Source organism: Macaca mulatta, chromosome 2 (genome assembly GCF_049350105.2).
Source record: "Macaca mulatta isolate MMU2019108-1 chromosome 2, T2T-MMU8v2.0, whole genome shotgun sequence".
Taxonomy (NCBI): Eukaryota; Metazoa; Chordata; class Mammalia; order Primates; family Cercopithecidae; genus Macaca; species Macaca mulatta.
This window is the reverse complement of record NC_133407.1, coordinates 51,164,867-51,173,661: the sequence shown is the minus strand read 5'-3', so window position 1 is coordinate 51,173,661 and position 8,795 is coordinate 51,164,867. Positions and strand designations below refer to the sequence as shown.

Here is an 8,795-nt window from a genome sequence, read left to right as displayed (position 1 = left end):
AGGCTTGAATATATTTTCTTCCAATTTGTAGTCTTTAATCACTTAGTTTTTTGTGATTTTGTTTTGTTTTGTCTTTTAGAGACAGGGTCTCTCTCTTTTGGCCACACTGGGATCCAGTGACATGATCATGGCTCATATGACTTCAAACTCCTGGGTTCAAGTGATCTTCCCTCCTGAGTAGCTAGGCCTACAGATGCACACTACCACATCTGGCTAATTTTTCTTATCTTTTGTAGAGACAGAGTCTCACTATGTTGTCCAGGCTGGTCTCAAACTCCTGGCCTAAAGCAGTCCTCCTGACTTGGCCTCCCAAAACACTGGCATTACAGGCATGAGCCTCTGTGCCTGGTCAGTCACCTCAGTTTTAATATTGTTTTTCTTAAGAGATAGCTAAAATATTTTCTTTAAAAGTCATCAATATATAGATTCTGAGAATGTGATGTGTGAAAACATTGCCTGTTGAAGTAGAGATAATAGCCATAGTTTTACTGAAAATCAGCACTAGTGTGAAAGAAACACTTGAAAAAAAAGTTCTAAATGAAATTTTTAATAGGAGAGAAAAAATAATCTGCGAACACACATAACTTTTTCAAATATTAAGAAATATTGCTGAGATATGTTCATCAACTTGCTCCTTTCTGACCGTGGACACCGCCAAGGAAGCATTGTTGAAGTCTCTCTTCTCCCTGCCGTCATGTCTAAGTCAGAGTCTCCTAAAGAGCCCAAACAGCTGAGGAAACTCTTCATTGGAGGGTTGAGCTTTGAAACTACTGGTGAGAGCCTGAGGAGCCATTTTGAGCAATGGGGAACGCTCACAGACTGTGTGGTAATGAGAGATCCAAACACCAAGCATGCCATGGGCTTTGGGTTTGCCACCTATGCCACTGTGGAGGAGGTGGATGCAGCCATGAATGCAAGACCACACAAGGTGGATGGAAAGTTGTGGAACCAAAGAGAGCTGTCTCAAGAGGAGATTCTCAAAGACCAGGTGCCCATTTAACTGTGGAAAAGATATTTGTTGGTGGCATTAAAGAAGACGCTGAAGAACATCACCTAAGAGATGATTTTGAACAGCGTAGAAAAATTGAAGTGATTGAAATCATGACTGACTGAGGCAATGGCAAGGAAAGGGGCTTTGACTTTGTAACCACTGATGACCCTGATTCAGTGGATAAGACTGTCATTCAGAAATACCATACTGTGAATGGCCACAATTGTGAAGTTAGGAAAGCCCGGTCAAAGCAGGAGATGGCTTAGTGCTTCTTCCAGCCAAAGAGGTCGAAGTGGTTCTGGAAACTTTGGTTGTGGTCGTGGAGGTGGTTTCGGTGGGAATGACAGCTTTGGTCATGGAGGAAACTTCAGTGGTCATGGTGGCTTTGGTGGCAGCCATGGTGGTGGTGGTGGATATGGTGGCAGTGGGGATGGCTCTAATGGATTTGGTAATGATGGAAGCAATTTTGGAGGTGGTGGAAGCTACAATGATTTTGGCAATTACAACAATCAGTCTTCAAATTTTGGACCCTGATGGGAGGAAACTTTAGAGACAGAAGCTCTGGCCCCTATGATGGTGGAGGCCAATACTTTGCCAAACCACTAAACCTAGGTAGCTATGGCAGTTCCAGTAGCAGCAGTAGCTATGGCAGTGGCAGAAGATTTTAATTAGGAAACAAAGTTTAGCAGGAGAGGAAAGCCAGAGAAGTGACAGAGAAGCTATAGGTTATAACAGTTTTGTGAACTCAGCCAAGCACAGTGGTGGCAGGGCCCAGCTGTACAGAGAAGACATGTTTTAAATAAATACTCATGTGTATGGGCAAAAACCTCGAGGACTATATTTGTGACTAATTGTATAACAGGTTATTTTAGTTTCTGTTCTGTGGAAAGTGTAAAGCATTCCAACAAAGGTTATATATGTATATGTGTACACACACACACACACACATACATATATTTGCACCCATGCTGTTGATTGCTAAATGTAATAGTCTAATCATGACACAGAATGAATGTCTTTTTTTTAAATGTGCTATGTAAAGTTAGTCCACTCTGAAGCCATCTTGGTAAATTTCCTGAACAGTGTGAAGTTAGAATTCCTTCAGGGTGATGCCAGGTTCTATTTGGAATTTACACACAACCTGCTTGGGTGGAGAAGCCATTGTCTTTAGAAACCTTGGTGTAGTTGAATTGATAGTTACTGTTGTGACCTCAAGTTTACCATTGAAGAGATTACTCAAGCAAAATCATGGAATTAATGATTATAAAAATGATTGTTGGCACATCCTATGCAATATATCTAAATTGAATAATTGTACCAGGTAAAATTATAGATGGGAATAAAGTTTGTGTATAATTCATTATCATGTGTAATCAATAAATGATTTCATTCTCTTGAAAAAAAAGAAATATTGCTTTACTATGTATGATACTATGGCTTAAATCAATTTCCTAGATTACTGAGCCTAAATGATGATAATTTTCTTCTCTATCATCATTAAAATATTTACCAAGCCTTTGCTTACATAAGGTACTTAGTAAAAGTAGGCAAAGTTAGTTAGAAAGATAATCCCTGAACACATAGAATTAATTATTAAACAAAAATTTTCCAGGCTGATATAAATAATAACTAAAATGTAGTGAGCACATACCATGTGGCAGCACTGTTCTTTCCATTTAATCTTTTAGAGTTATATGCTATTATACATAAAGTCTTGTTTTTCAGATGAGGAAAGATGAGGCACGAAGAGGTTAATCTAATGCCTAAAGTAAGTAATTAGTAAGTGAAACATTTAGGATTCAAACTCAGAGCCCATAATCTTAACCATTATAGTATTCAGCCTCTGAAGAATCAACCTGACTTGATTAGATGCAGTTGATGTTTTTAAATACTAGGTTTAAAAAATGTTTTGTGTGTGCATGTGTGAAATTTTCTACAAGAGTATTAGCTTTAAAGAGACCACACAATATTGCTGTACATGAAGAAATAGACAGAAACTGGAAACAAAAAATCATAAAATATGCTTTTTACTAGTTGAGGATGTAAGAGTTTAGAGAAAAGTCTATATTAGTATTTTAGAATAAATGACCTTTAAAATCGTATTAATAAATGCACTTATTTTACCTCAACAGTGAAGTTTTCCCAGATTGCTACCTATTTTAAATATAACCTTTGTATTTAATTTATACTAAATGTATTATATATATTCCCCCCCATCAGGAAGGCTTCTGATCTTTCTAAAATAGGCCATTATTTCATTTCCTTAAGAATAATTTTTTGCATTTACATCATTTTTTCTATTATTCTGTGAACAATAACAACAAAAAAATGCTTGCAGAACCTTAATGGAATAAAAATAAAATTGAGCTATCCAGACAAAAGGCTTTTATAAATTAATCACTATCATGCTTAAAAGATCAGAAAGCAATTTTCCCAAGAACAAAAACTGCCCTGTTTCCTATCATGTGATTCACACTCTGAGCTATAAATAAAAGAGACCCAGAGAGACAGAACAAGAGAGATAATAGTAAGTGAAAACACTGTTAGCTATGAATTCTGAACTGAAAGAATAAGCAATTGACTAGTGGCTCATAGGAGTTTTTTAAACTCTTAAAAAAACTCCATAGGTTTTAGTTAAATTCATTACTTAATTTGCCATAAACCACTACAGTATATTTCTGTGGATGTATGTGTACATGCATGAAGTCAACTATTTTATGGATATTTATCCCTATGTATAGTTTTAGTTGACTGCAATCACACTTTTGGAGGTAGGGAGAACAGAAATGAGTAAGCAGATTTATATGTATGTAAGTTATAGGAATATTCTGAGATACTAAGAATTATTCTTTTTGGTTAGTTTAGTTAACTCAGAAATACAATATTTTATTATTTCTCTCTGTGATGAAATTATACTTGCTGTCTCTCATAATCTCCATCTATCCCAACCCCATACCTTTGTATCACAGAAAATTGAGGGGACTATAAAAATTAATGTATACCCTCTAGCAATATAGATGATGTTTTTTATTTTTAAATATATTAAAATGTATTACATGAAGGATCTTGGGAAGGTTAACCTGGTATTCAATGGAAAGTTGAATTGGAGTAGGGGGAGATTAGAGGGAAGAGTATCAGGTAAAGAGCTATTGCAACGGTTCAGGAAATAAGCTGATGAAGGTGTTGGTATTGGTGTTGTTGGTAAAGTTGCTTTTACATGAAAAATTGATTCTCTTCAAAGCAGAAGGATATGCATATGTAATATCAACTTAAACTGCAGCTTTGGAATGCCTCTAAAGTAAAGAGCTGTTATTTTACAGTCATATATAGGCAAAGGTGTGTAATATTAAGCATAACACAAAACTATTTTCAAATGAGGAAATGATTTTTATACAACAGCACAAGTATCACTTAGATTATAAACATTTTCTTATTTAAATAAATAATTTTTTCAAGTTTCGTTATTCAACTTTTAAATTAACATTTGTTTACTGAACATTTACCATGTGCCATGAACTAGAGTTTTCATTCACATGATAATTGTATACCTGAAAAAATGTCAGCCAATGAAAGAGAAGAAAAAGAAACTAAAGTTACTTTTCTGAAATCCTTATTAAATTCTCATTTTTTTTTTAAATTTCAGGATAGGCACATTCTTACATTGTTTCTGTCTCATTGGAAGTTGTGTGTAATGGTATTGCTGTCTATAAAAGCATATTATATGTGCATAATTTTAAAATAAATCTTGTGATTAATCCTTTGTCATGCATTAATCACCCATAATGTATCTGACTGTTAATCTTGAATCTCATAATCTATCAAATTTGCTTAGAGTGAGCAATACATATATTGTTATTTGCTCAAACAACTTATAAAATGAGCCCTTCTCTATATACAGGTAAAGATCAATATTAAAATTACAAAATAACAACCATCTTAGGAAAAATTTGGGGGAAATGCAAAAGTTATTTTCCAATCCAGATTAAGAAAAATTTGAGCTGTTTAGCATTTCAGTGTCAGTAAAATGGAATATTTAGAAACATTTTACTCCACAGAAAATGTGTTTAGTCTCATTTCTCAGTTGCTTTCCAATCAATTGCATTTGCTGTAGCAGAGAAATGACTAAATATTCCTAAGAAAGTGAGATATTGAGGTAAATCTGATTCATTACATCTGATGCTCTCTTGAGAAAATGTCAGCTCCCTTTCAGGTCTCTCTTTTGCTCACAGTTGAAATGATGAGGTACAAATGACCACAGAAAACTGTGGACTTTTCTAATCCAAAAGCTGAAGCAGACACTTAAATTGGGATCTTGTCAGGAGGAGGTGTGAAGTCAGGCTGTCGCAATGATGGCATCACATTGTTCGGCCACTCTCATGTGAATACTAGAGAGAATAATTATTTAGTGATAAGTGCTTCTTAATTCTAACAAATTGCTAGCTGTTTCTTGGGTAGCAAATAAAACCCAGAAAATTCTGAAATATTACAGTTATTTAACAATTTTTGAAAAGCTTTTAATATTCGTATTTCACATATCAAACACTAACTTTATGCAGAGCTCTGATCTCTAATGTTTGGAGATGCACATCCTACTTGCATGAACAACATGTGAACAAGCTACAGAAAATATTATAATGTATAAATAAGAGCAAAATATCATGTAACAAAAACTCTAATTATCTTACTCTAATTTTTTATTTGTATTCTCTATTTTATGTTCATTAAACTGGTTTTTAACATATCAGAATATTAAGAATAAATGTATGTGAACATAAGCTATCTATGTCATTACAAATGACCATAATTCTGGCTGATAGTTAAATTTTAAAAAAAGAATCGGCAAATAAGATGACTGGTTTTCTATTTACACCGATATCATAACTTCGAGTTGTTTATTAAAAAGTTTATAATTAACTGAAGCCATTATTAGCTAGAATTATAGTCTTTACATTCACCCCAAGAGTGACTTTTCCCAAGCAAGTTTGAACTTCAGATATTTTGCATTTGATATCAGAAGTCTGTCCTCTAATAATGAAATCCTTATGTATTTAATAAATATATGCCATCCCTCTTAAGCTAAACCTTTTGTCCCTATTTACATATATGATTAACATGCATTATTTTTCTCGTTTTATTGCTGTCATTGTTATTATTGATAATGATCTTCAATTGAATTTTAACCAAAAGACATCTACAATAGCTGTAGTATTTGCATATGTGTGGAGTTACTTCTAAGATATTTAATGGGGTGAGGTGTTGACTATTGAAGTGGGCTTTCAAGAAAGTACACTTAAGGATTAAGATAAACTTTGCAGGAACATCAAAGAACATGACATGTAGCACCTATTGTTTTTGGGAAAATATTTCTCATGGCTGTAATAGTAGGCTCATGTTGAATAATGAAAAGGTTAAGTTTTTGATGGAAGGGGACAGGGAGGTGTATAACATGACCCACTTCAAATATCATACCTGAATTGGAGAGTTACAGGAAGAAAAGTGTGATTCACTTAAAAAGTCAAATAGAGAGGGAAAACTAGGACAATCCCATAAAAAACCAGCTTCTGAGTTCCAGCTTCCCATAATTTTGCCCTCACAGCCTCGAATGTCAGTTTACTTACTGTTTGGGGGTGACAACACTATGGAAAAGGATATTAAGTATTGTCAGTTGGTGGAGCTGGAGAAATAGTAGGAGTTAGCACCATGGAGTGGTAAGAGCACTGTGCTGGGAGTCAGACTGGGTCCTTGGCTCGGGTCTATGACCATGTAGTATCATGACTTTGCAAAAAGTCACTTACACCCTCTGAGATTCGGTATCAAATGAACGTGGTGCACTAAGGGATTTCTAAGTTTAAATGGCATTCCAGGTTACAGACTTAGCCAAGTCTGAGATTTGAAGAAAATTTTTAGAAACGTGTCAAAAATGGCAGTTTCATTTTTCTTACATAGAGACAAGTATCTCCACCCTCATTCTGCCGAGAAATGATTTACAGTGCCAGTGAACTGGCCTGTGAAATATGATTGTGAAATCATTCTGATTTTCACTTTTTCAAGGGCATTAATGATCCTGCACCCATGATGCTCATCTTAGGAGCAAGCGCTGAGGTTTGATTTGCTGCTGTATGTCATTCAGAGGACTGTTTCTCCTATATGCAGTGTTAATTATTAATAGCATAGGTATATTTGGAATGGTGCATTAAAGGACAGTAGGAAGAAAATACTGAGTGTTTGGGACAAACAGTAAGTCTGAAAACAGGAGTGGGTCTTTTTTCATTTTGCGTTCTTCTGCCAGATTTATAAATATAAATATATAAAGGCATAATCAAGAAAGCAAATAGTAAAGTTTCCAAAAGATGATACTATATTTTTATTACAAAAAGGACTAATCTGAATGTATATATTAAATATAGTAGGTGAGAAGTCCACTGTATGAGCTACTACATTGGAATGATATTAATGCAGAAAAACACATAAGGACTGAAATACCATTGGTCTGGTTACAGATGTTTTAAATAATAAATGCTCATAGAAAGACTGATTCGACTCAAGGGAAGACAATAAATAATGCTCTTGGAGTCAGCAAGGAGTTTTATATTTTTCCATGGAAGAACTCATTCTTTATCCACAATTTTACTTTCCCTCAGTGTAAGTGAAATCAAGTTTGGTCGCTGTATTATACTAGTCAGAACATGATTACTACTTATGTGTTCTATAGCCCATGCAGCTTATGTGCTTATATGAACTGCAATATAGGCTTCTTTGATACTCATCAGCTTTTGGGAATGAGTATCAAACTATTTATCAAACTTGATTTGATAAAATCAAATTTGATAAAATTTCTAAGAGTATTCAAGTACAATCACTGTTATTTGGGCACTGTAGGAAATGCAAATTCTTGGGCCCCAGCCCAGACCTACTAATCAGAAATACTGGGGGTTGAGCCCAGTAACTTGTATATCTATGTTTTATCAGGTCTTTTACACAATACTGATATGTGTTAAAGTTTGAGAACCACTGGTTCAGTAGTTCTCCACTTTTGGAACTGAAGAGTTTGTTTAAGTCTTTAAAAATGCACATAGCAATGTAATTCTAATCAAAATCCAAGAAGAATGTTCTTTATACATTGATACATTGAATCTAAAATACACATAAAATTCAGAGGACAAATAACAGCCTAGGCAAATATAAAAAGAAATCACACAGACACATACACACACACACACACACACACACACACACAAAATAAAAAATAAACAAGGCTGCATGGTTTACACTACAAGAAATGAAGACTTATTAAAAGCAATAGTAATTAAGCCACTGTGGTAGAGGGGCAAGAATAGACAAATAGAACAGAAGAGAGACCCACACTAGGTGGTCATATAATTTATGACAAAGTTGACACAAATATGACAGCAAAAGTTTGTTCTTTCCAGTAAGTTGTGCTGGGTTAATTAGATGTGCATGTTGGGAGAATGTTTACCTCATTCCAGGCAAACTAAAATCAATTCTAGATGGAATGTATATACTAAGATAAAAGGTAAAACAATAAATTTGAGGTGAAAACAGAAAAAATATCTTAATGAATTTGGTGTACACAAAGATCTCTTAAATAAAACACAAAGAATGCTGACTATAAGAGAAAATAATTACTTTATTAAAATGAAGAGATTCTGTTCATCAAAACACACTCTTAAGAGGATGAAAAGGCAAACTATATAGTGGCAGAAGGGATTTACAATACATGCATTTGACAAAAGACTTCTATCCAGTTGTATCCAGTAGTTTAAGAGCTCCCTCAAATGAATAA

At 34.4% G+C, this 8,795-nt stretch overlaps 1 pseudogene; it reads left to right on the top strand.

Annotated features, from left to right (window-relative positions):
* The first annotated feature begins 616 nt into the window (after positions 1-616).
* LOC712855 (heterogeneous nuclear ribonucleoprotein A1 pseudogene) lies at positions 617-1,677 on the top strand (annotated as a pseudogene).
* The last annotated feature ends 7,118 nt before the right edge of the window (positions 1,678-8,795 follow it).